This window comes from Rhinoraja longicauda, chromosome 41, assembly GCF_053455715.1.
Source record: "Rhinoraja longicauda isolate Sanriku21f chromosome 41, sRhiLon1.1, whole genome shotgun sequence".
Taxonomy (NCBI): Eukaryota; Metazoa; Chordata; class Chondrichthyes; order Rajiformes; family Arhynchobatidae; genus Rhinoraja; species Rhinoraja longicauda.
Genome location: NC_135993.1, coordinates 10,574,217 through 10,597,518, shown reverse-complemented (window position 1 = coordinate 10,597,518; position 23,302 = coordinate 10,574,217). Strand labels below are relative to the sequence as shown.

The 23,302-nt window shown below is 51.5% G+C and overlaps 1 pseudogene across 1 annotated transcript in view; it reads right to left on the bottom strand.

Annotated features, from left to right (window-relative positions):
* The window catches only part of LOC144611743 (mitogen-activated protein kinase kinase kinase kinase 5-like), an 83,322-nt pseudogene extending 62,315 nt beyond the window's left edge, over positions 1-21,007 (bottom strand). Inside the window, exons 1-2 of the transcript XR_013549573.1 lie at positions 20,851-21,007; positions 7,582-7,639 (exon numbers count right to left, since the gene is read on the bottom strand). The product of XR_013549573.1 is annotated as a mitogen-activated protein kinase kinase kinase kinase 5-like (transcript). The remainder of the gene's footprint in view (positions 1-7,581; positions 7,640-20,850) is intronic.
* Positions 21,008-23,302: the final 2,295 nt, after the last annotated feature.

The window sequence follows — 23,302 nt, the reverse complement described above, 5'->3', positions numbered from 1 at the left end:
GATACTGCTTGGGTACGGACTCGGTGGGCCGAATGGATCTCTAAACTAAACTAAACTATTTATTGTCATAGAGTCATAGAGTGATACAGCGTGGAAACAGGCCCTTCGGCCCAACTTGTCCCCCCTACACTAGTCCCACCTGCCCGCGTTTGGTCCATATCCCTCCAAACCTGTCCTATCCATGTACCTGTCTAACTGCTTCTTAATCGTTGGGATAGTCCCAGCCTTGACTACCTCCTCTGGCAACTTGTTCCATACACCCACCACCCTCTGTGTGAAAAAGTTACCCCTCGGATTCCTATTAAATCTTTTCGCTTTCACCTTGAACCTATGTCCTCTGGTCCTCGATTCCCCTACTCTGGGTAAAAGACTCTGAGCATCCCAATGTTGGGGGAGTCCAGAACAAGGGGCCACAGTTTAAGAATAAGGGGTAGGCCATTTAGAACGGAGATGAGGAAAAACTTTTTCAGTCAGAGAGTTGTGAATCTGTGGAATTCTCTGCCTCAGAAGGCAGTGGAGGTCAATTCTCTGAATGCATTCAAGAGAGAGCTGGATAGAGCTCTTAAGGATAGCGGAGTCAGGGGGTATGGGGAGAAGGCAGGAACGGGGTATTGATTGAGAATGAACAGCCATGATCACATTGAATGGCAGTGCTGGCTCGAAGGGCCGAATGGCCTACTCCTGCACCTATTGTCTATTGTCTATTGTCTATTATCTAACCGATTTATTCCTCTCCTGATTTGAGTTTGATTTGATCTCACAGTATTGTCTGATCAGATTGGATAACCTGCAAAGCAAAGCTTTTCATTGTATCTCAGTACATGTGAGATTAATAAACCTAAACCACCAGAGAAGGTTGAACTTCAAACAGAACCGCCAATGCAGAAGTGCGTAACACGGCCGAGAATTGTGTAGATACAGGCAGCGTGCGTTCAGAGAGATCTTGTGCAGGGAAAAGACGGCAGATGCTGGTTTAAATCGAAGGTAGACACAAAAAGCTGGAGTAACTCAGCGGGACAGGCAGCATCTCTGGAGAGAAGGAATGGGTGAGGTTTCGGGTCGAGACCCTTCTCCAGACTGACGTGAACTGCAAACCGTTCTCAGTTTCAGTTTAGTTTATCAATGCACAGTGAAAGGCTTTTGCTGCATGCAATCCAGTCAGCAGATTGCAATCGATCCATTTACAATGCGTGATAAGGGAATGACGTTCAGTGCAAGGTAAAGCCAGCAAAGTCCGATCAAGGATAGTCCGAGAGTCACCAATGAGCTAGATAGTAGTTCGGCACTGCTCTCTGGTTGTGGTAGGATTTAGTTTAGTTTAGTTTAGAGATATAGCACAGAAACAGGCTTTTCGGCCCACCGAGTCTGCACCGACCAGCGATCCCCGCACACTAACACTACCCAACCCACACTAGGGACAATTTACACTTATACCAAGCCAATTAACCTACAAACCTGCACGTCTTTGGAGTGTGGGAGGAAACCGGAGATCTCGGGGAAAACCCACGCAGGTCACGGGGAGAACGTACAAACTCCGTACAGATGGCGCCCGTAGTCGGGATGGAACCCGGGTCTCCGGCGCTGTGAGGCAGCAACTCTACCTTATTCATCGTGAACTAGCAGATCAGACTGAATGAGGAACACAGAATGCAGAACAACCTTCAAGTTCAGTTCTCTACCTCAGTTAGAGTTTAGAAGGACCTCATTGAAACTTACAGAAATGTGAGCGGCCTGGATAGAGTGGATGGGGAGAGGATGTTTCCACTAGTGGGAGAGTCTAGGACCAGAGAAACAGCATGGAAACAGGCCCTTCGGCCCACCGAGTCCACACCGACCACCGACCACTCGTTCACACTGGTTTGATGGTAGCCCACTTTCTCATCCACTGGCTACGCACTGGGGGTCATTTTCTTTTCATGGAGCTCAATCATCCCTACAAACCTGCACATCGTCTTTGGAGTGTGGGAGGAAACCGGAGCACCCGGAGAAAACCCACGTGGTTACCGGGAGAACGTGCAAACTCCACACAGACAGCTGCCGTAGTCAGGATGGAACCCGGGACTGTGGCGCTGTGAGGCAGCAGCTCTACCCGCTGCGGCCTTACCGAACATCGCTCCGCCCCCCCCTGCAGCTCACAAATCAGCTCCTGTTCCAAGGGGAACTTCTTCCTCCACTTCCTGCCCTTTGAGGTGGATGTGAATGATGCGCCATTGTGCGTGGGACAGGCCATATCTCAGCCCCATCCCCAGCAGTCATACGATCATAAGCAATATACCTTTCATCCACTTGTTCTACATCTCTCTATATGAGGTCCTTCTGCAGTTGTACAGGGCCCTAGTGAGACCGCACCTGGAGTACTGTGTGCAGTTGTACAGGGCCCTAGTGAGACCGCACCTGGAGTACTCTGTGCAGTTTTGGTCTCCAAATTTGAGGAAGGATGTTCTTGCTATTGAGGGCGTGCAGCGTAGGTTTACTAGGTTAATTCCCGGAATGGCGGGACTGTCATATGTTGAAAGACTGGAGCGACTAGGCTTGTATACACTGGAATTTAGAAGGATGAGAGGAGATCTTATCAAAACGTATAAGATTATTAAGGGGTTGGACACGTTAGAGGCAGGAAACATGTTCCCAATGTTGGGGGAGTCCAGAACCAGGGGCCACAGTTTAAGAATAAGGGGTAGGCCATTTAGAACTGAGATGAGGAAAAACATTTTCAGTCAGAGAGTTGTGAATCTGTGGAATTCTCTGCCTCAGAAGGCAGTGGAGGCCAATTCTCTGAATGCATTCAAGAGAGAGCTAGATAGAGCTCTTAAGGATAGCGGAGTCAGGGGGTATGGGGAGAAGGCAGGAACGGGGTACTGATTGAGAATGATCAGCCATGATCACATTGAATGGCGGTGCTGGCTCGAAGGGCCGAATGGCCTCCTCCTGCACCTATTGTCTATTGTCACCGTCTATATCTCTCATTTCCCTTTTTCCTGACTCTCAGTCTGAAGAAGGATCTCATAAGGACAGAAGCGATAGGAGAAGAATTAGGCCATTCGGCCCATCAACTCTAATCCGCCATTCAATCACGGCTGACCGATCTGTCCCTCTCATCCCCATTCTCCTGCCTTCTCCCCATAACCCCTGACACCCGTACTAATCAAGAATCTTCTATCTCTGCCTTAGAAATATCCCCTGACTTGTCCTCCACAGCCGTCTGTGGCAAAGAATTCCACAGATTCGCCGCCCTCTGACTGAAGAAATTCCTCCTCAATGTCCTTTAATCCTGAGGCTGTGCCCTCTGGTCCTAGACTCCCCCACTAGTGGAAACATCCTCTCCACATCCACTCTATCCAGGCCGCTCACATTTCTGTAAGTTTCAATGAGGTCCCCCCTCATCCTTCTAAACTCCAGCGAGTACAGGCCCAGTGCTGACAAACGCTCATCATATGTTAACCCAATCATTCCTGGGATCATTCTCGTAAACCTCCTCTGGACCCTCTCCAGAGCCAACAGATATGGGGCCCATAATACTCCAAATGCAGCCTGACCAGCGCCTTGTAGAGCCTCAGCATTACATCGCTGTTTTCTGTATTCTAGACCTAGGTGTTCCCCGCCCCTTCACACAGCCCTCCCCGCCCTCCCCCCCACCGAGGGCTGGGACAGGTTTCGATCAGCACCAGGCCTCTTGGGTGACGCGCTGCACAATCTCACCGCAGGCTTCCTTCCCCACAGAGAACTAGGCCTGCCAGCTGCCGTGGCAACCAGGAAGCGGCCTGGCCACATAAAAGCAAGGCCGCACCTCGCCTGCAGAGCCTGTTCCCGGACTTGGGGTCCTGACAGAGAGTTATCACATTGTCATATGACAGGGACACATGACAATAATGCAGGGTGACTTGGACAGGTTGTGTGAGTGGGCGGATGCATGGCAGATGCAGTTTAATGTGGATAAGTGTGAGGTTATCCACTTTGGTGGTAAGAATAAGAAGGCAGATTATTATCTGAATGGTGTCAAGTTAGGAAAAGGGGACGGACAACGAGATCTGGGTGCCCTAGTGCATCAGTCACTGAAAGGAAGCATGCAGGTACAGCAGGCAGTGAAGAAAGCCAATGGAATGTTGGCCTTCATAACAAGAGGAGTTGAGTATAGGAGAAAAGAGGTCCTTCTGCAGTTGTACAGGGCCCTAGTGAGACCGCACCTGGAGTACTGTGTGCGGTATTGGTCTCCAAATTTGAGGAAGGATATTCTTGCTATTGAGGGCGTGCAGCGTAGGTTTACTTGGTTAATTCCAGGAATGGCAGGACTGTCATATGTTGAAAGACTGGAGCAACTAAGCTTGTATACACTGGAATTTAGAAGGTTGAGAGGGGATCATATCAAAACATATAAGATTATTAAGGGGTTGGACACGTTAGAGGCAGGAAACATGTTCCCAATGTTGGGGGAGTCCAGAACAAGGGGCCACAGTTTAAGAATAAGTGGTAGGCCATTTAGAACGGAGATGAGGAAAAACGTTTTCAGTCAGAGAGTTGTGAATCTGTGGAATGCTCTGCCTCAGAAGGCAGTGGAGGCCAATTCTCTGAATGCATTCAAGAGAGAGCTAGATAGAGCTCTTAAGGATAGCGGAGTCAGGGGGTATGGGGAGAAGGCAGGAACGGGGTATTGATTGAGAATGATCAGCCATGATCACATTGAATGGTGGTGCTGGCTCGAAGGGCTGAATGGCCTCCTCCTGCACCTATTGTCTATTATCTATAATAATAAGTTAAACGTTTTGTAAAAATAGGCTCTTATGAGATTTGGGTTTCACTTTATCGGCTCTTAAAAAGGACGTTCTTAATCCACTGTAGTCCTCTGGTGGGTCCTGATGGTATCCTCACCCCTGCCTGCCACTCTTCCGGGCCTATGTCCGTGCTCGTGTGTCCCTGGAGAGGGAACATGCGGTGTCCACGGGGACTCTAGATAGGTGTTGCCAACTTCCTCACTCCCAAATAAGGGACAAAGGGTGACGTCACCATCCTGACCTCACCCAGCCAGCGGCCACGTGCTCCCGCTCCACCAATGGCGGCCTCCCGGGCCGGGAGGCAGGTTGCTATGCAACCTCTGTCAGGCTTGCCCGGGCCTACACTGTCCGTCCAGGCCTACAGCGCCCCCCCGGGGCTAATACGGGACAAGGGCGGACCCGTACGGGACAAACCGACTTAGCCCAATATACGGGATGTCCCGGCTAATACGGGACAGTTGGCAACCCTAACTCTAGAGGCCTTCTGTGGACGCTGGTCGCCGCGGGGGGTTGAGTGAATTGTAGATAAAGAGGATTGTATTATAATGATTGGCCGGTGCGATGTGACTACTGAAAGTCCTTGTACCTTCTGGTACACTGTAAAATGCAAATACTGAATAAAGGCCTTGTTAAGAAGAGGAAGACAATAAACAATAGACAATAGGTGCAGGAGGAGGCCATTCGGCCCTTCGAGCCAGCACCACCATTCAATGTGATCATGGCTGACCATTCTCAATCAGTACCCCGTTCCTGCCTTCTCCCCATACCCCCTGACTCCGCTATCCTTAAGGGCTCTATCTAGCTCTCTCTTGAATGCATTCAGAGAATTAAGTCGTCACCCTGTATCGTCTTGGCAATGTGCCAAATGCCACCTGACCGACCGAATACTTCCAGTATTCCTTGTTCCTCTGTCAGATTCACCAGACACAGTCACGGTCACATCCAACACACAATCATGACGCCCAACACACACAGGGCGGCAGGGTGGCGCAGCGGGTAGAGCCACTGCCTCACAGCGCCATGGTCCCAGGTTCGATCCTGACCTAGGGTACTGTCCATGTGAACTTTGCACATGCCCTCTCTGACCATGTGTGCTTCCTCTGAGTGCTCCGGTTTCATGAGGTCATAAGTGATAGGAGCAGAATTAGGCCATTCGGCCCATCAAGTCTACTCCGCCATTCAATCATGGCTGATCTATCTCTCCCTCCTAACCCCATTCTCCTGCCTTCTCCCCATAACCCCTGACACCCGAATCTATCTATCTCTAATCAGTAGATTAAAAATATCCAGCGACTTGGCCTCCACTGCCTTCTGTGGCAAAGAATTCCACAGATTCACCATCACCACCCTCGGACTAAAGAAATTTCTCCTCCTCTCCTTCCTAAAAGAACGTCCTTTAATTCTGAGGCTGTGACCTCTAGTTCTAGACTCTCCCACATCCTCTCCACATCCACTCTATCCAAGCCTTTCACTATTCTGATCGATGGTCGGTGGGGACTTGACGGGCCGAAGGGCCTGTTTCTACGCCGAGCCTCGAAACGAAACAGAAACAACCCATCTTGGTGCGTCTCAGATACAGGTCTTGTCCAGCCCCCTCACACAGTCCGACCACATCCCAGGATATCATCTGATGGTCAACTTGTAGTCTTACCCGAAAGCAGCACAAATATTCGTAAGCATTTATTTTAAGTTGTTGAAATGCGTGAACTGCGGAAAAGGTATTCGGATCTGAGCGCACCTATTCCAGGTGAGACAGAGGTTCACCTGCACCTCCTCCAACCTCATCTATTGCATCCGCTGCTCTAGATGTCAACTTATTTACATCGGCGAAACCAAACGCAGGCTCGGCGATCGTTTCACTCAACACCGTCGCTCAGTCCACCTTAACCAACCTGATCTCCCAGTGGCTCAGCACTTCAACTCCCCCTCCCACTCCCAGTCTGACCTTTCTGTCATGGGCCTCCTCCAGTGCCATAGTGAGGCCCACCAGAAATTGGATGAACAGCACTTTCATATTAGACAATAGACAATAGGTGCAGGAGGAGGCCATTCGGCCCTTCGAGCCAGCACCGCCATTCAATCTGATCATGGCTGATCATTCTCAATCCTGTTCCTGCCTTGTCCCCATACCCATAAGAGCTCTATCTAGCTCTCTCTTGAATGCATTCAGAGAATTGGCCTCCACTGCCTTCTGAGGCAGAGAATTCCACAGATTCACAACTCTCTGACTGAAAAAGTTTTTTCTCGTCTGTTCTAAATGGCCTACCCCATATTCTTAAACTGTGGCCCCTTGTTCTGGACTCCCCCAACATTAGGAACATGTTTCCTGCCTCTAACGTGTCCAACCCCTTAATAATCTTATACGTTTCGATAAGATCTCCTCTCATCCTTCTAAATTCCAGTGTATACAAGTTCGCTTGGGCAGCTTGCAGCCCAGCGGTATGAACATTGACTTCTCCAACTTTAGATAGTTCCTCTGTCCCTCTCTTCCCCTCCCCCTTCCCAGTTCTCCCGCTATCTTCCTGTCTCCACCTGTATCCTTCCTTTGTCCCGCCCCCCTGACATCAGTGTGAAGAAGGGTCTCGACCCGAAACGTCACCCATTCCTTCTCTCCTGAGATGCTGCCTGACCCGCTGAGTTACTCCAGCATTTTGTGAATAAATACCTTCGACTGATAATGGCTGATAACTGATCATATTTTCACACGATCTGAAAGGCTGTGGTTGGCTTGCAGTCCAACCCCATTACCCAGTTATTCTCCTGGTAACCTTTTCCCCTCACATTTGTACCATTCTCAATTCAAAGGACTTACCGGGCTCCATCTTGATGATCTTTACTGCAGCTAACTGGCCGGTATGTTTTTTCCGAGCCTGGAAAAAAACACGAGGATTTTAGGTTAGTTTAGTTTAGAGATACAGCGCGGAAACAGGCCCTTCGGCCCACCGGGTCCGCGCCGACCAGCGATCCCCGCACACTAACACGATCCTACACACACTAGGGACAATTTTTGCATTTTACATTTAAACCCTGGAATTCTCTGCCTCAGAAGGCAGTGGAGGCCAATTCTCTGAATGCATTCAAGAGAGAGCTAGGTCGAGCTCTTAAGGATAGCGGAGTCAGGGGGTATGGGGAGAAGGCAGGAACGGGGTACTGATTGAGAATGATCAGCCATGATCACATTGAATGGCGGTGCTGGCTCGAAGGGCCGAATGGCCTCCTCCTGTACCTATGGTCTATTGTCTATTGTCTATTGTCTATTGTCTATACCAAGCCAATTAACTCCAATTAAAGTCTTTGGAGTGTGGGAGGAAACCGAAGATCTCGGAGAAAACCCACGCAGGTCACGGGGAGAACGTACAAACTCCGTACAGTCGGTGCCCGTAGTCGGGATCCAACCCGGGTCTCTGGCGCTGTGAGGCAGCAACTCTACCGCTGCGCCACCGCGCCGCCATTTTGTTAAAAGGATTTAATTTTACATTTTGTAAAGCAACAGAACTCTACAGCACTGACAAGCCCAGCAGTGGCTCAATGGCCGACTGCTGCTATTTTATTGCGCTCCAATGGAGATGGGGCCGTGATTGTCTGAAAATGGTTTTGACCAGAAACATTGCCTATCCATCTGGACAAACAGAGATGCTGCCTGTCCCGCTGAGTTACTCCAGCACTTTGTGTCTATCCCCAGTGTAAACCAGCATCTGCAGTTCCTTCCTACACAGTTTATCATCGTGTACTGAGTTAAGTTAAATTTAGTTTAGTTGGGCTTATTCATTGTCATGTGTACTGAGGTACAGTGAAAAGCTTCTTCATTTCGTGCTATCCTGAAGAGTCTCGACCCGAAACGTCACCCATTCCTTCTCTCCAGAGATGCTGCCTGACCCGCTGTGTTACACCAGCATTTTGTGCCCAGCTTCATGTTTGCTTGTGGATTACAGAGAAGGTGATGGGACATGATTCATGTGAAGGGTCTCGGGAGATCCTGGATGCCCTGATTGGAGTTGATGTCTTGCCCCAAGGGGGACACCACGCCCACAGTAACCCACGCCTCGTGCTTTGAAAGGGGTTTCGATTTTGATGGGCGAGATTTCCGGCTTCCTGCAAACTTGCAGAGGCTGCAAGGGTGGCATTGTTTGGCACTGTGTTCTTTTCTTTCTCTTTTTCTCTTTTGCTCTTTTTTTTCTCTCTCTCTCTCTCTCTCTCTCTCTCTCTCTCTCTCTCTCTCTCTCTCTCTCTATCTCTCTCTCTCTCTATCTCTCTCTGTCTCTCTCTCTCTCTGTCTCTTTCTGTCTCTCAGTCTGTCTCTGTCTTTCTCTCTCTGTCTCTCTCTGCCTCTCTCTCTCTGTCTCTCTCTGTCTGTCTCTGTCTCTCTCTCTCTGTCTCTCTCTGTCTCTGTATCTCTCTCTCTCTCTCTCTCTCTCTCTCTGTCTCTCTCTGTCTGTCTGTCTCTCTCTCTCTCTCTCTCTCTCTCTCTCTCTCTCTCTCTAACCCTCTCTAGCTCTCTCTCTCTCTCTCTGGTCTATGCCAGCACAGCTTCCTGTTGTCGTGGGGCGGTGTGTGTGTGTGTGTGTGTGTGTGTGTGTGTGTGTGTGGGTGTGTGTGTGTGGGTGTGTGTGTGTGTGTGTGTGTGTGTGTGTGTGTGTGTGTGTGTGTGTGTGTGTGTGTGTGTGTGTGTGTGTGTGTGTGGGGCGCTGCAGGGACTGTAATATTTGCCACCGGTCGCTGTGCTCAGTGCCAGGCCGGGTGAGTGGCCCTGACCCACGCTCCATGTGGGCATGGGGGCCCACCAGCCAGGGGGCCCGGGGACAAGGGGCAAAGGGGCAAGGGGCAAGGGGCAAGGGGCAAGGGGTAAAGGGGCAAGGGCCCAGTACCTGCGGAATACCAGAGAGATCAGGGGCTGCAGGGATGTGGCTCACTGTGGATCATAGATCACAGAACATACAACATGCATCATACAACATGCATCATAGAAACCGATCATACAACATAGATCATACAACATGCATCATACAACATGGATCGCAGAACATGGATCATAGAACATTGGTCATAGATCACAGAATTTGCATCACAGATCATAGAACATAGATCATAGATCACAGATCATGGATCACAGAACATGGATCACAGAACATGGATCACAGATCATGGATCATAGATCATGGATCATAGAACATGGATCATAGAACATGGATCACAGATCATGGATCATAGAACATGGATCATAGAACATTCATCACAGGTCATAGAACATGGATCTTAGAACATGGAACATAGATCATAGAACATAGATCATAAAACATAGATCGTAGAACATGGATCCTAGAACGGATCATAGAACAGGGATCATAGAACAGGGATCATAGAACATGGATCATAGAACATAGATCATTGAACATAGATCATAGAACATGGATCTCAGATCATAGAACATGTATCACAGCACACAGGGTGTGGGTCACGTGTGCCACTGGCGTGTGGGTGAAGGGTGGCGTACAGACGCTGTTGTGCGGTGAGATTGGGGTGGGGGAGTTTGATTCCCCACAGCCTTGGAATCAAAAGCCTGCAGTGATTGTAATAATCAGACAGCTCGCAGATTTCCGGAACATTCTCTTGAGGCTGCTGCACATGTTTGTGAAGAAGGCTCAGAGGGGGTTTACCGGAAAGTTCCGCGGGTTGTGAGTGCCGTGAGAGAGGCGGTGGCCGGGCGGGGAGAGGAAGCTCGGGGTGGGGGAGCTGAGGGGTGGGGGGGTGTGGGGGAGAGATGGCGGTCACCCTGGCAACCAGCTCCACACAGCCCCAGTAACAAACCCCGAGACTCAGGCAACCGACTGGACACCCCACCCGCCGGGTCCTTCACACTGGGATAGCATGAGGCCCTTCAGCCCTTCGACAGAGGGTTGGCACGGTTACACATTGGTGGGGTTACTGCCTCACAGTGCCAGAGACCCGGGTTCGATCCCCATTGTCTGTACCGTAGAAGGCCATTCTGCCCCTTGAGGCTGTGACAGACGAAAAGGAGGCCGCTCGGCCTCCAAAATCGTTTGGGAAGGGCTAGTACAAGAACATTAACCCTCTTTGAGCCCATTACAGGACAGCTCTTAAGGAACAGGAGTAGAATTAGGCCATTCGGCCCATCGAGTCTGCACAGCCATTCAATCATGGCTGATCTATCTCTCCCTCCTATCCCCATTCTCCTGCCTTCTCCCCATAACCTCTGACACCCGTACTGATCAATAATCTATCTATCTCAGCCTTAAACATATCAACTGACTTGGTCTCCACAGCCGTCTATGGCAATGAATTCCACTGATTCACCGCCCTCTGACTAAATAAATTCCTCCTCATCTCCTTCCTAAAGGAACGTCCTTTAATTCTGAGGCTGTGCCCTCTGGTCCTAACTCTCCCACTAGTGGAAACATCCTCTCCACATCCACTCTATCCAGGCCTTTCATTATTCTCTATGTTTCAATGAGGTCCCTCCTCAGGCTTCTAAACTCCAGCGAGTACAGGCCCAGTGCCGACAAACGCTCATCAGAGGTTAACCCACTCATTCCTGGGGCCCTATCCAGCTTCACTATCCCGTGGAAGAGGCCATTCGGCCCTTCAAGCCTGTGGTCTGGAAAGAGAATGTTTTTCCACACCTCCAGACCATAACATTGGGAAAGGTTCACGAGATTGATCCCCGGGATGGCAGGACTGTCATATGAGGAAAAATAGGAAAGACTGGGCTTGTACTCACTGGAGTTTCGAAGGATGAGAGGGGATCTTATAGAGACGTATAAAATTATAAAAGGACTGGACAAGCTAGATGCTGGAAAAATGTTCCCAATGTTGGGGGAGTCCAGAACCAGGGGCCACACACAGTCTAAGAATAAAGGGGAGGCCATTTAAAACTGAGGTGAGAAGGAACTTTTTCACCCAGGGAGTTGTGAATTTGTGGAATTCTCTGCCACAGAGGGCAGTGGAGGCCAAATCACTGGATGAATTTAAGAGAGAGTTAGATAGAGCTCTAGGGGCTAGTGGAATCAAGGGATATGGGGAGAAGGCAGGCACGGGTTACTGATTGTGGATGATCAGCAATGGTTACAATGAATGGCGGTGCTGGCTCGAAGGGCCGAATGGCCTCCTCCTGCATCTGTTTTCTATGTTTCTATGTCAACGCCGCTCCTTCGGAAACAGAGCTTATATTGAAACTTCAATGGAGTTTTCGGGGAATTTAAATAATTCAGCAAAAATGATTTTTGATTTTTGAAAATGCATTAGTTTTAACATCTGCACCAGCTGAGGGGAGAGGTTAGTGATTTAATACAAAGGAATTTTTAATTAAAAACTCAGAATCAAAGAGGAAATTTGGGTTTGAGTCCTCTGTGGGAGTGGGGGTCTCGGTGAGTGGTTCCAGGATCCAGTCACCGCCTCTCGCTCGAACTGTGCCGTGGAAAGCATTTTGTCGGGATACATTCCAGCACGGTTTGGGGAACAGCTCCATCCAGGACCGTGATAAATTGTAGAGACTTGTGGACGCAGCCCAGACCATCACACAAACCAACCTCCCTTCCACCGACTCCATCTGCACCTCACGCTGCCTCGGCAAGGCCAGCAGCACAATCAAGGACCAGTCTCACCCCGGCCACTCCCTCTTCTCCCCTCTCCCATCGGGCACGAGGTACAGAAGTGTGAAAACGCACACCTCCAGATTCAGGGGCAGTTTCTTCCCGGCTGTTATCAGGCAACTGAACCATCCTACCACAACCAGAGAGCAGTGCTGAACTACTATCTACCTCATTGGAGACCCTCGGACTATCTTTGATTAGACTTTCCTGGACTTTACCTTGCACTAAACATTATTCCCTTCATCACGTATCTGTACACTGGACGGCTCGATTGTAATCATGCATTGTCTTTCCACTGACTGGTCAGCACGCAACAAAAGCTTTTCACTGTACCTCTGTACACGGGACAATAAACTAAAATAGACACAAACAGCTGGAGTAACTCAGCGGGTCAGGCAGCATCTCTGGAGAGAAGGAACGGCTGACGTTTGGGGTCGAGACCCTTCTTCAGACTGGTCAGGGAGAAGAGAAACAGGAGATATAGACGGTGATGTGGAGAGATAAAGAACAATGAATGAAAGATGTGCAGAAAAGTAACGATGATAAAGGAAACGGGCCACTGTTATCTGTTTGTGGGGTGGGAACGAGAAGCTGGTGCCACTTGGGTGGGGGAGGGATGGAGAGGGAGGGAATGCCGGGGCTACCTGAAGTTAGAGAAGTCAATGTTCATACCACTGGGGTGCAGGCTGCCCAGGCGAAATATGAGATGCTGTTCCTCCAATTTGCGTTTAGCCTCACTCTGACTGAACCCTGGATTAAACTAAACTGAAACTCAACCAAAGAGACCATGTTGCTGATAGGAAGGGCACAGTTAAGATGGCTGACAGGATTGGGCCAGCGTTGCCGTGGTGATGCACAGGGCGATGGTAGAAGCCAACACTCATCATCGCAGCAATCGTGGTCATGCCTAGGGTTGCCAACTGTCCCGTTTTAGACAGGACATCCCGTATTTTGGGCTACATTGGTTTGTCACGCCCTTGTCCCGTATTAGGCCCGGGGGGGGACGCTGTAGGCCCGGACGCTGTAGGCCCGGACGCTGTAGGCCCAAACGCTGTAGGCCCAAACGCTGTAGGCCCGGACAGTGTAGGCCCGGACAGTGTAGGCCGGGACAGTGTAGGCCCGGACAGTGTAGGCCGGGACAGTGTAGGCCCGGACAGTGTAGGCCCGGACAGTGTAGGCCCGGACAGTGTAGGCCCGGACAGTGTAGGCCCGGACACTGTAGGCCTGGACACTGTAGGCCCGGGGGGCGCTGTAGGCCCGGACACTGTAGGTCCGGAGGCCTGCGCGCCGCCTTACAGAGGTTGCATAGCAACCTGCCTCCCGGTCTGGGCGGCCTTATTTGGGAGTGAGGAAGTTGGCAACCCTAGTCACGCCCTATCAAAGATATTAACTTTCTCCTCTCCATCCCTCCGCCAAACTCCCTACAACTTGAAACTAACTTGTATTCTTCCCTGCACATTTCCAATGAAGGATCTGTTTCTCTCTCCACAGACGCTGCTCGACTGGCCACGGGCTCACACTTGCTCCACAACCTGCGTGCATGAACGAGGAGGGGGTGGAGTAACCCATTCATTCCCAGACCGGTAATTCAATGAAAGGAGTACAGGGAGGAACTGCAGATGCTGGTCTAAACCAAAGACAGACACAAAGTACTGGGTGGCACAGCGGTAAAGTTGCTGCCTCACAGCGCCAGAGACCTGGGTTCCATCCCGACTACGGGTGCTGTCTCCCAGTGACCTGCGTGGGTTTTCTCCGGGTGCTCCGGTTTCCTCCCACACTCCAAAGACGTACAGGTGTGAAGGTTGGGGGAGTCCAGAACAAGGGGCCACAGTTTAAGAATAAGGGGTCGGCCATTTAGAACTGAGATGAGGAACAACTTTTTCAGTCAGAGAGTTGTGAATCTGTGGAATTCTGCCTCAGAAGGCAGTGGAGGCCAATTCTCTGAATGCATTCAAGAGAGAGCTAGATAGAGCTCTTAAGGATAGCGGAGTTAGGAGGTATGGGGAGAAGGCAGGAACGGGGTACTGATTGAGAATGATCAGCCTTGATCACATTGAATGGCGGTGCTGGCTCGAAGGGCCGAATGGCCTCCTCCTGCACCTATTGTCTATTGTCTATTGTCTATTGTTAATTGGCTTGGTATGAATGTAAAATTGTCCCTAGTGTGTGTAGGATAGTGTTAGTGTGCGGGGATCGCTGGGCGGTGCGGACCCGGTGGGCCGAAGGGCCTGTTTCCGCGCTGTATCTCTAAACTAAACTAAGGTATCACAAAATGCTGGAGTAACTCAGCGGGTCGGGCAGCATCTGGGAGAGAGGGAATGGGTGACTTTTCGGGTCGAGACCCTTCTTCAGACTGATGTCATAATTCCTTCCCTCCTGAGATGCTGCCTGACCTGCTGAGTTACTCTGGCATTTTGTGATACCTTCAATTTGTGCCAGCATCTGCAGTTATTTTCCTACATGTCTAAACTAAACTCAGTTTGTCCAGCTCTCCTAACTAATTCCAATACAGGCATCATCCTGGTGAATCTCCTCCTCTCCAAAGCCCCCACATCCTTCCTGTAATGGGACCACAACTGCACTCAGTACTCCAAATGTGGCCTGAACAATATTTCAGACTGATGTCAGGGGAGGGGGCGAGACAAAGATAGGATGTAGTAAGAGACAGGAAGACTAGAGGGAGAACTGGGAAGGGAGAGGGGAAAGAGAGGGACAGAAGAACTATCTAAATTTGGAGAAGTCAATGTTCATACCGCTGGGCTGCAAGCTGCCCAAGCGAAATATGAGATGCTGTTCCTCCAATTTGCGCTGGGCCTCACTATGGCACTGGAGGAGGCCCATGACAGAAAGGTCAGACTGGGAGTGGGAGGGGGAGTTGAAGTGCTTAAGGCGGACTGAGCGATGGTGTTGAGCGAAACGATCGCCGAGCCTGCGTTTGGTTTCGCCGATGTAAATAAGTTGACATCTGGAACAGCGGATGCAATAGATGAGGTTGCAGAGGTGGCAGGTGAACCTCTGCCTCACCTGGAAAGACTGTTTGGGTCCTTGGATGGAGTCGAGGGGGGAGGTCCTAAATGGCCTTCCCCTTATTCTTAAATTGTGACCCCTGGTTCTGGACTCCCCCAACATTTTTCCTGCATCTAGCCTGTCCAATCCCTTAAGAATTTTATATGTTTCTATAAGAACCCCTCTCTCATCCTTCTAAATTCCGGTGAATACAACCCCAGCCGACCCATTCTTTCAACATATGTCTGTCCCGCCATCCCGGGGATTAATCTGGTGAACCTACGCTGCACTCCCTCAACAGTAAGAATGCCCTTCCTCACATTAGGAGAGTAAAACTGCACACAATACTCCAGGTGTGGTCTCACCTGGGCCCTGTGCAACTGCATAATTTTATCGAAACATAACATATAACATATAACATATAACAACTACAGCATGGAAACAGGCCTGTCCGGCCCTACCAGTCCACGCCGACCATTCTCCCTGACCTAGTCTCATCTACCTGCACTCAGACCATAACCCTCCAATCCCCTCCTATCCATATACCTATCCAATTTACTCTTAAATAATAAAATCGAGCCAGCCTCCACCACTTCCACCGGAAGCCCATTCCATACAGCCACAACCCTCTGAGTAAAGAAGTTCCCCCTCATGTTACCCCTAAACCTTTGTCCCTCAATTCTGAAGCTATGTCCCCTTGTTGGAATCTTCCCCACTCTCAAAGGGAAAAGCCTACCCATTTCAACTCTGTCCGTCCCTCTCAAAATTTAAAAAACCTCTATCAAGTCCCCCCTCAACCTTCTACGCTCCAAAGAATAAAGACGCAACCTATTCAACCTCTCTCTGTAGCCTAAGTGCTGAAACCCAGGCAACATTCTAGTAAATCTCCTCTGTACCCTCTCCATTTTGTCGACATCCTTCCTATAATTTGGCGACCAGAACTGCACACCATACTCCAGATTCGGCCTCACCAATGCCCTGTACAATTTCAACATTACATCCCAACTTCTATACTCGATGCTCTGATTTATAAAGGCAAGCATACCAAACGCCTTCTTCACCACCCTATCCACATGAGATTCCACCTTCAGGGAACAATGCACAGTTATTCCCAGATCCCTCTGTTCCACTGCATTCCTCAATTCCCTACCATTTACCCTGTACGTCATATTTTGATTTGTCCTACCAAAATGCAGCACCTCACACTTATCAGCATTAAACTCCATCTGCCATCTTTCAGCCCACCCTTCCAAAAGGCCCAAGTCTCTCTGTAGACTTTGAAAATCTACCTCACTATCAACTACTCCACCTATCTTAGTATCATCTGCATATTTACTAATCCAATTTGCCACACCATCATCCAGATCATTAATGTAAATGACAAACAACAGTGGACCCAACACAGATCCTTGGGGCACTCCACTAAACACTGGCCTCCAACCTGACATACAATTGTCAACCATTACCGCCATTGGCCGCCATTGGTGGAGCGGGAACACGTGGCCGCTGGCTGGGTGAGGTCACGTGGGGCGCGGGGCGGTGACGTCATCCTTTGTCCCTTATCTGGGAGTGAGGAAGTTGGCAACCGTACTAATACGGGACAAGGGCGGTCCCGTACGGGACAAACTAATTTGGCCAAAAATATGGGGTGTCCCGGCTAATACGGGACAGTTGGCAACCCTAGGTTTGACTCAGTAACCCCCCCCCCACACCCTACATTTAAACATCTCAAGAACCTTCTCTGGGGAATTGACAATTAAAACTTAGTACCCAACCTCAACTTAGTACCCAACCTCAAAGCTAGGCCAAAGGTTTTAGGGAGACATGGAGTGCTGGGGTAACTCAGCAGGTCAGGTAGCATCTCTGAACATGTGTAGGAAAAAAACTGCAGATGCTGGTTTAAATCGAAGGTAGACACAAAATGCTGGAGTAACTCAGCGGGTCAGGCAGCATCTCTGGAGAGAAAGGAATGGGTGACTGTTCGAGTCACGACCTGACTCTCAGTCTGAAGAAGGGTCTCATAGAAACGTAGAAACATAGAAAATAGGTGCAGGAGTAGGCCATTCGGCCCTTCGAGCCTGCACCGCCATCCAATATGATCATGGCTGATCATCCAACTCAGTATCCCGTACCTGCCTTCTCTCCATACCCCCTGATCCCTTTAGCCACAAGGGCCACATCTAACTCCCTCTTAAATATAGCCAATGAACTGGCCTCAACTACCTTCTGTGGCAGAGAATTCCACAGATTCACCACTCTCTGTGTGAAAAAAAACTTTCTCATCTCGGTCCTAAAAGACTTCCCCCTTATCCTTAAACTGTGACCCCTTGTTCTGGACTTCCCCAACATCGGGAACAATCTTCCCGCATCTAGCCTGTCCAACCCCTTAAGAATTTTGTAAGTTTCTATAAGATCCCCCCTCAATCTTCTAAATTCCAGCGATACCTACTAGCAAAAATACAGGATATTGACTGAAGGTTTTTCAATCTGAAATGTTAACTCGGTTTTTCTTTCTCAGAAATGCATTTCCAACATTTTATACTTTTATTTCAGATTGCCATCATCTGCAGATGAAATGTGCAGGAAGGAACTGCAGATGCTGGCTTACGCCAAAGAAAGACACAAAGTGCTGGAGTAACTAATGAGGAAAAACTTTTTCAGTCAGAGAGTTGTGAATCTGTGGAATTCTCTGCCTCAGAAGGCAGTGGAGGCCAATTCTCTGAATGCATTCAAGAGAGAGCTGGATAGAGCTCTTAAGGATAGCGGAGTCAATAGACAATAGACAATAGAAAATAGGTGCAGGAGAAGGCCATTTGGCCCTTCGAGCCAGCACCGCCATTCAATGTGATCATGGCTGATCATTCTCAATCAGTACCCCGTTCCTGCCTTCTCCCCGTACCCCCCTGACTCCGCTATCCTTGAGAGCTCTATCTAGCTCTCTCTTGAATGCATTCAGAGAATCGGCCTCCACTGCCCTCTGAGGCAGAGAATTCCACAGATTCACAACTCTCTGACTAAAAAAGTTTTTCCTCAGGGGGGTATGGGGAGAAGGCAGGAACGGAGTACTGATTGAGAATGATCAGCCATGATCACATTGAATGGCGGTGCTGGCTCGAAGGGCCGAATGGCCTCCTCCTGCACCTATTGTCTATTGTCTATAACTCAGCGGGTCAGGCAGCATCTCTGGAGAGAAGTGATGGGTGACGTTTCGGGTCGAGACCCTTCTTCAGACTGAGAGTCGGGGGAGGGGGAGACTAGAGATATGGAAGGGTGAGAAGGATGTGAAAAGGACAGATCAAAGCAGACATTGATCAAGGAAATGTAGAATGGTTCATTGTTGGTTGAGGGGGAAGGTGACAACGAGGCTCACAGACTGTAAAATTAATCTGGAGGACGGAGAAAATAGTCGGAGAACTGGGGTGGGGTGGGGGGGGGGGATGGAGAGAGAGGGAAAGCAAGGGGGACTTGAAGTTGAAGAAGTCAATGTTCATACCGCTGGGGTGTAAGCTTTTGGTTTCTTGTTTTTAAGTCTTTATGCAGAGAGTGGTTCAGGGGGGTTCAGGAGAGAGAGAGGGGGAGAGAGGGGGGAGAGAGGGGGGAGAGAGGGGGGAGAGAGGGGGGAGAGGGGGAGAGAGAGGGGGGAGAGAGGGAGGAGAGGGGGGGGAGAGAGTGGGGGAGAGAGTGGGGGAGAGAGGGGGGAGAGAGGGGGAGAGAGGGGGGGAGAGAGGGGGGAGAGAGTGGGAGAGAGAGGGGGAGAGAGAGGGGGGAGAGAGGAGGGGGAGAGGGGGGGAGAGAGGGGGGAGAGAGGGGGGGGGAGAGAGGGGGGAGAGAGGGGGGAGAGAGGGGGGGAGAGAGGGGGGAGAGAGTGGGAGAGAGAGTGGGGGAGAGAGTGGGGGAGAGGAGGGGGGAGAGGAGGGGGGGAGAGGAGGGGAGAGGAGGGGGGAGAGAGGGGGGGAGAGAGGGGGGAGAGAGGAGGGGGAGAGGGGGGGAGAGAGGGGGGAGAGAGGGGGGGGGAGGGGGGGAGAGAGGGGGGGAGAGGGGTGGGGAGAGGGGGGAGAGGGGGGGAGAGGGGGGGATAGGGGGGAGAGGGGGGGAGAGGGGGGAGAGGGGGGGAGAGGGGGGGGGAGGGGGGAGAGAGGGGGGGAGAGAGGGGGGAGAGAGGGGGGAGAGAGGGGGGGAGAGAGGGGGGGAGAGGAGGGGAAAGGGCTTTGCCAACACGGCTGGTGATTATGGCCGCACCTGATGGTGGGAGGTTGAGTGAAACACAGGGTGCTGGAGGAACTCAGCGGGTTAATGGAGTGAAACTGACAGAGAGCGGGCACAGGTCGACATGGAGGAGGGGTGGGGGGTGGGGGGGGGGGGGTGGGGGGGTGGGGGGGGTGGGGGTGGGGGTGGGGGTGGGGGTGGGGGGGGTTTAAGTTTGCACCCTGCCTGTACCCTAACCGCAAAAAAATAGTCCTCAGGGTGATGCAGGGAACTGGGACCCTCCCAGAGCAGAGACACGTAGATGGGGAAATAAATACAACAGTCGGGCGCAATGCAGAGGCAGCAACGTTTCAGACTTGTTGGTGGGCAGATGGGGTTGGTGGTGCTGGGGTGGGTCGGTGGAGCAGGTGGGTGAGTGGGGCAGGTGGGGGCGGTGGTGGGTCGGTGGGGCAGGCGGGTCGGTGGGGCAGGTGGGTGAGTGGGGCAGGCGGGGCAGGTGGGGCTGTGGTGGGGCTGGTGGGTCGGTGGGGCAGGTGGGTGAGTGGGGCCAGGTGGGGCTGTGGTGGGGCAGGTGGGTGAGTGGGGCCAGGTGGGGCAGGTGGGGCTGTGGTGGGGCAGGTGGGTGGGTGGGGCAGGTGGGGGCGGTGGTGGGTCGGTGGGTGAGTGGGGCAGGTGGGTGAGTGGGGCCAGGTGGGGCAGGTGGGGCTGTGGTGGGGCTGGTGGGTCGGTGGGGCAGGTGGGTGAGTGGGGCAGGTGGGTCGGTGGGGCAGGTGGGTCGGTGGGGCAGGTGGGTGAGTGGGGCAGGTGGGTGAGTGGGGCAGGTGGGTGAGTGGGGCAGGTGGGTGAGTGGGGCAGGTGGGTGAGTGGGGCAGGTGGGTCGGTGGGGCAGGTGGGTCGGTGGGGCAGGTGGGTGAGTGGGGCAGGTGGGTCGGTGGGGCAGGTGGGTCGGTGGGGCAGGTGGGTCGGTGGGGCAGGTGGGTGAGTGGGGCAGGTGGGTCGGTGGGGCAGGTGGGTCGGTGGGGCAGGTGGGTCGGTGGGGCAGGTGGGTCGGTGGGGGCAGTGGTGGGTCGGTGGGGCAGGTGGGGGCGGTGGTGGGTCGGTGGGGCAGGTGGGTGGGTGGGGCAGGTGGGTCGGGGGGGCAGGTGGGTCGGGGGGGCAGGTGGGGGCGGTGGGGCAGGTGGGGGAGGTGGTGGGTCGGTGGGGCAGGTGGGTGGGTGGGACAGGTAGGCCAGGTTTGGCAGGTGGTCCCAGCTTCCTCCTACCTTGTACACCTCCCCGTAGGTCCCACCTCCGACTCTCTGGAGGATCTCGAAGTCATCCTGCGGGTTCTTGGTGGAGATGTCCAGAGCCGCCTTGTTCTCAGCGTTCATCGTTGAGCACAGACACAAAACCACATCACATTCTCCCCGCGCCCCAGTTCCTTGCTCACTCAACGCGCGGCTCGAGAAGAGTCTATCACGTGCTCATTTCCTGCCTTCCACATGTGAGCCGACGCCACCCCCTGCTGGCTGCCCTCAGCACTACACCTCGCCCCCCCCTTCCCCACCTTGCACCCCAGTTGTTAGTTGTCAGTTGTCACCCCTCACTCTTCGCCCTCCACACCACTAGCCAGCGGCCACCACATCTCCAAGTTCACAAGGTCATGAGATCCAAAGAGATAGGAGCAGAATTAGGCCATTCGGCCCATCAAGTCAACTCCGCCATTCAATCATGGCTGATCTATCTCTCCCGCCCAACCCCATTCTCCTGCCTTCTCCCCATAACTCCTGCCACCCGCACTGATCAAGAATTTATCCATCTCTGCATTCTTGCTATTGAGGGCGTGCAGCGTAGGTTTACTAGGTTAATTCCCGGAATGGCGGGACGGTCGTACGTTGAAAGACTGGAGCGACTAGGCTTGTATACACTGGAATTTAGAAGGATGAGAAGAGATCTTATCGAAACGTATAAGATTATTAAGGGATTGGACACGTTGAGGCAGGAAACATGTTCCCAATGTTGGGGGAGTCCAGAACCAGGGGCCACAGTTTAAGAATAAGGGGTCGGCCATTTAGAACGGAGATGAGAAAAAACTTTTTCAGTCAGAGAGTTTTGAATCTGTGGAATTCTCTGCCTCAGAGGGCAGTGGAGGCCAATTCTCTGAATGCATTCAAGAGAGAGCTGGATAGAGCTCTTAAGGATAGCGGAGTCAGGGGGTATGGGGAGAAGGCAGGAACGGGGTACTGATTGAGAATGATCAGCCATGATCACATTGAATGGCGGTGCTGGCTCGAAGGGTCGAATGGCCTCCTCCTGCATCTATTGCATATAAAATTATCCACTGACTTGGCACCTAGTTATAGGAGAGATGTCGTCAAGCTGGAAAGGGAGCGGAGAAGATTTCACGAGGATGGACACAAAAAGCTGGAGTAACTCAGCGGGTCAGGCAGCATCTCAGGAGAGAAGGAATGGGTGACGTTTCGGGTCGAGACCCTTCTTCAGACTAAGAGACAGGGGACCTCGATCTGACTCCAGCTTCATGTGTCTCTGGTTTAAACCGGCATCTGCCGTCCCTACAGATTTACAAGGGTGTGGCCAGGACTCGAGGATATGAATGAAAGGGAGAGGTTGAGCAGAGGAGGCCTTTTAGATTTTTAGATTTAGAGATTCAGCGCAGAAACAGGCCCTTCGGCCCACCGGGTCCGTGCCGCCCAGCGATCCCCGTACATTAACACTATCCCACACCCACTAGGGACAATTTTTACATTTGCCCAGCCAATTAACCTACATACCTGTACGTCTTTGGAGTGTGGGAGGAAACCGAAGATAGTCGGAGAAAATCCACGTAGGTCACGGGGAGAACGTACAAACTCCGTACAGACGGCGCCCGTAGTCAGGATCGAACCTGAGTCTCCGGCGCTGCATTCGCTGTAAGGCAGCAACTCTACCGCTGCGCCACCGTGCCGCCCTTTATTCCCTGGAGCGCCGGAAGATGAGGGGTGATCTAAGAGGGGTGTACAAAATCATGAGAGGAATAGATCGGGTAGACTGATTGATCCCCAGGATGGCGGGGCTGTCACATGAGGAAAGACTGAAAAGACTGGGCTTGTATTCACTGGAGTTTAGAAGGATGAGAGGGGATCTTATAGAGACGTATAAAATTATAAATGATTGGACAAGCTAGATGCAGGAAAAATGTTCCCAATGTTGGGGGAGTCCAAAACCAGGGGCCACTCAGTCTTAGAATAAAGCGGAGACCATTTAAAATTGAGGTGAGAAGGAACTTTTTCACCCAGAGAGTTGTGAATTTGTGGAATTCTCTGCCACAGAGGGCAGTGGAGGCCAAATCACTGGATGGATTTAAGAGAGAATTAGATAGAGCTCTAGGGGCTAGCGGAATCAAGGGATATAGGGAGAAGGCAGGCACGGGTTACTGATTGTGGATGATCAGCCATGATCACAATGAATGGCGGTGCTGGCTCAAAGGGCCGAATGGCCTCCTCCTGCACCTATTTTCTGTGTTTCTAGACGCACAGAATCTCCTGTCCAGAGAAGGTGAATTGAGAACTAGAGGACATAGGTTTAAGGTGAGGGGGGGAAAGATTTAATGGGAATAAATGAGAGGTAACGTTCTCACACAAAGGGTGTAAGGAACAAGCTGCCGGAGGAGGTAGTTGAAGCAGGGACTATCGCAACGTTTAAGAAACAGTTAGGCAGGTACATGGACGGGACAGG